This window comes from Bos indicus, chromosome 20 (assembly GCF_029378745.1).
Source record: "Bos indicus isolate NIAB-ARS_2022 breed Sahiwal x Tharparkar chromosome 20, NIAB-ARS_B.indTharparkar_mat_pri_1.0, whole genome shotgun sequence".
Classification (NCBI taxonomy): Eukaryota; Metazoa; Chordata; class Mammalia; order Artiodactyla; family Bovidae; genus Bos; species Bos indicus.
Window position 1 is genome coordinate 11,594,606 of NC_091779.1, and position 4,976 is coordinate 11,599,581.

Sequence of the window (4,976 nt, forward strand, 5' to 3'; positions counted from 1 at the left end):
GCTAAAGTGGGAAGGGCACCTAAAGGGTGGGTTGTGTGTGTGGGGTGCTTCCTGCATGCATACCTTCAAGACCTTCTGTAAAAGTTAAAAAAAAAAAAACACCAAAAACCTTTTTTTTGCCATGAGGATTGTGAGACCTTACTTCCCAATGAGGGACTGAGCTTGCGCTCATTACATGGGAAAGCAAACTCTTAACCACTGGACTGTGGGGAAGTCTCTGTGGGTCTGTGCTGTGGCATGTGGGCTTCTGTTATTGCAGCCATGTGGATGGATGGGCTTGTTGTGGTGGGTGGGCTTAGCTGCCCATGATATGTGTGGCTTTAGTTCCCCAACCTGTGATCAAACCTGTGCTCCCTTTATTGGAAGGCAGATCCTTAATCCCTGGACCACCATGGAAGTCCCAAAGTAAAATTTCTTAAAAATAAGTTTTATTGTAAAAATGTAGAGCTAGTTTATGTTCTAGCCAAAGATATAATTCTTCTTTCCACTTCTCCAAGTCTCTAAGTAAAATGTTTCCCTGAGATGACTATGTTCATGCTATAGCTCTGCAGACCCCTTGGGCTCCCTGATGTGAGAATCTCTAACATAATGTGTATAAGGAACAAAGTTCGTCCCCATTATAAGGTAGGTGTGAGTTTTTATTTCAATTACTTTTATAAACATTATTCATTTACAACTCTCCAAGGGACAGACCTAGTGAGAACCCACACATTTTCCAGCATGAACCTTGGACAAATTGATTCTGTTTTGTAAATGGAAAAATTCGATCTAAACCTCAAGCCCTTTTCATCTCTGGTGTTATGTTTACGTATTTCACTGAGATCAGCTATTCTTGTGTGTGACTTTCTTACTAAAAGTATAAAATCTGCAGTGGGAACCTATGGCTGCTCGTTCATTTCTTCCTCCAGTTTTTCCATTCACTCACTGGATCAATTACTTTTTCAGTCAAAAGTAATCTAGCACTTATTTCAGTAAGTATTAAGTACATGACTACATGAGAATTATGAAAAATGAGACAGAATACCCATAACCTTAAAATGCATTTTCCCAAAGCCTTAGAGGTACAAAGTTGCAGTGGGAAACAAGTCATCATAATACAAAAAATGAATAAAGTGACCAATTATAATATGAATTGGCCCATTCTAACATTCCTCTCTTTAAATCTAAAATCCACCTTCACTCATAATAGCAATGTTTTTGTCTAATAGTTTTTTAATAACTAGCTGTTATTGTAAGAGGGTGGGAAAACAATGGAAAAATTGAAGTAAATTTACAACTTTACAAAATATTCAGAATTTTCTAATATGGATGAAATTGAAGTTGGAGGTATAGTCAGTCAGAAAGGAAACTCTCGACAAGTAAAAGTCTAGCAGGGTTTTACCAGTAAATTATTGAAGAAGAGAAAAACTGACAATGATAATGACATGATGGGACTTTCAAAGAGAAAGCAGTCCTTAATAAAGCAGGCACAATGGATTAAAGGCAACCTCTTTAACAAGTGGTGCTGGGAAATCTGGTCAACCACTTGTAAAAGAAAGAAACTAGAACACTTTCTAACACCATACACAAAAATAAACTCAAAATGGATTAAAGATCTAAACGTAAGACTAGAAACTATAAAACTCCTAGAGGAGAACATAGGCAAAACACTCTCCGACATACAGCACAGAAGGATCCTCTATGACTCACCTCCCAGAATACTGGAAATAAAAGCAAAAATAAACAAATGGGACCTAATTAAACTTAAAAGCTTCTGCACAACAAAGGAGACTATAAGCAAGGTGAAAAGACAGCCTTCAGAATGGGAGAAAATAATAGCAAATGAAGCAACAGACAAACAACTAATCTCAAAAATATACAAGCAACTCCTGCAGCTCAATTCCAGAAAAATAAACGACCCAATCAAAAAATGGACCAAAGAACTAAACAGACATTTACCCAAGGAAGACATACAGATGGCTAATAAACACATGAAAAGATTCTCAACATCACTCATTATCAGAGAAATGCAAATCAAAACCACAATGAGGTACCATTTCACGCCAGTCAGAATGGCTGCTATCCAAAAGTCTACAAGCAATAAATGCTGGAGAGGGTGTGGAGAAAAGGGAACCCTCTTACACTGTTGGTGGGAATGCAAACTAGTACAGCCACTATGGAGAACAGTGTGGAGATTCCTTAAAAAACTGTAAATAGAACCGCCTTATGATCCAGCAATCCCACTGCTGGGCATACACACCGAGGAAACCAGAAGGGAAAGAGACACGTGTACCCCAATGTTCATCGTAGCCAGGACATGGAAGCAACCTAGATGTCCATCAGCAGATGAATGGATAAGAAAGATGTGGTACATATATACAATGGAATCTTACTCAGCCATTAAAAAGAATACATTTGAATCAGTTCTAATGAGGTGGATGAAACTGGAGCCTATTATACAGAGTGAAGTAAGCCAGAAAGAAAAACACCAGTACAGTATACTAACGCATATATATGGAATTTAGAAAGATGGTAACGATAACCCTGTATACGAGACAGCAAAAGAGACACTGATGTATAGAACAATCTTTTGGACTCTGTGGGAGAGGGAGAGGGTGGGATGATTTGGGAGAATGGCATTAAAACATGTATAATATGATATATGAAACAAATCGCCAGTCCAGGTTCGATGCAGGATACAGGAAGCTTGGGGCTGGTGCACTGGGATGACCCAGAGGGATGGTACGGGGAGGGACCAGGGAGGGGGGTTCAGGATGGGGAATACGTGTATACCTGTGGCGGATTCATGCTGATGTATGGCAAAACCAATACAATATTGTAAAGTAATTAGCCTCCAATTAAAATAAATAAATTTATTAAAAAATAAAGTAAATTTCAAACTGAGAAAACATAAAAAAATAAAGCAGACACATTTTTGAATGCTTTTGAAAAATAATCCTTTTTATGAGCACATTGAGAAACCCAAACCTGAAGTAAAATAATTGTATTGTACTATGAAGCAATTTTATTAGATAAATTGCGCCCAAAATCCCGAATAGTTTTGTTAGTTCTTTGTCCTAAGATTTAACACATAGCCATAATGGTAATCTAGAATTTATTAGATGTAATATAAATAAGTTGCCTTCATAATTTTTAGTTACAATTTTCAAAGCCAGGTTTAAACTGAACTTTTTATTTCCCACCATTTTCTATGTCCATTTGGCCCTCTTTTAAATGGATTTTGTCTGGTTATAGTTAACCTCAGAAATGAGAACCTCATACATACTCACAGGCTATATTTAAGTAAATCTTATCATCTTCAAATACTTTCATAGATCTTGTCTTATTTCTCATAAGAACCCATGGTTAATTGTTTTCCCCATTTTATATAAGGCAATATTTAAGAGAGAGTAAGTTGCTAGTTTTCTTAAAACTTTACCTTTTTAATAACCACAAAAACCTCACATTTCCCAGAAATTCTGATCTATCCTATCCTTTGGCATGGGGGGCTTCAGCCTTTGATCAAGAATCATCAATCATTACAAAGTAGAGTCAATATCTATAGGCACTCTGAAGGCAAGATTTGGCTAAACTTTCCCTCCTAGAACGTGTTACAAAAATAATCTGTGTTCCTAGGCATAAATACTATTGAACACATGATTAAAACAATCTGAAATCTCAGTTTTCTAGCATGTCTTACTAGGTCGTGTACCTGTCCCTTCCCATACCAGGTTAGAAATCATTTGCGCCAGATGACAGAAACATCAAGTGGTCATGTTGGCTTGAGACTTGGGCCTCTGACTCTGTCTCGGTAGTAGTCTCACTACTGGAACTCGTTTAGGGTCTCTGACATTTAGGAGCCACTGTGTTTTAAACAGAGAGAGTTAACCCATGGGTCCAGCAAGGCACAGAAAGCTGAGAGTACACGAGCCTTTGGTCATTCTGCAGGAACTGAGAGGCCTAAAGTATTACCATGGCTTGGGAAAATGAGATCAGATGTACTTAGGATGTCAAAAGATGGGCATGATTCAGAAAGAGGCAGTGTTTCCAGGCAGGGGAACAGAGAAGGCAGAAGAGGAGGGTTTAGACCACAGTGGGAAGGGCTAATGACAGCCAGGCTAGGTGGCACAGATCTTCATTGAGTAGGCCAGGGGAAGGTGGGAGGAAATTTTCAGCCTTTGAAAGGAGCCTGAAACAACGAAAGTAATTGAATGGTTCTCTATAACAGGGGAGGGTCCTAAGAGATAAAGGGTGAATCTAGACCCATGAGAAGTGAAGCAAAAGTCACTCAGTTGTGTCTGTCTCTTTGTGACCCCATGGACTACACAGTCCATGGAATTCTCCAGGCCAGGATACTGGAGTGGGTAGCCTTTCCTTACTTCAGGGGATCTTCCCAACCCAGGGATAGAACCCAGGTCTCCCACATTGCAGGCAGATTCTTTACCAGCTAAGACACGAGGGAAGCCCCAAAATACATTAAAATACACAGATATGGGATAATCTGAGAGCTAGAAGTGTCCTCTAATTGAACATTTTTTCCGTGCATTCAATAGATGATCAAGACCAGAAAAATGAAAGGGCCAACTAGGGATGGTGGAGAGGAAACACCAGCAAAGCAAAGAGGGCCAGTCCTGCCTCAAAGAAGAGGCAGCGTGGTTTAAGTTAGCAAGGACCCTGGGGTCCTCTCATCCTGCCATCCTCCCAGTCTGCTTCACTAGCCCTTTGGAATTCCTCCCTGGCTTCCCCTTCCTCTCACTGGAGTGCAATCTCTCCATTGCGGATGGATCTCCCTGGATATTTGAAGTGTTATAAATCTAAATTAATCTGTCTATTGGTTGAGCATATCCTGGATCGGGGACTGTAATTTGCCAACTGATAACTGGGCCATTTTTAAGGGAACCTGGTGCCAATTGGGCCCAGGCTTTCCATAATCATTAACCACTGAGACTTTGGGCAGGGGTAAATGCAGTCTGGTAGCTGTCATTTCCAGAAGCGGA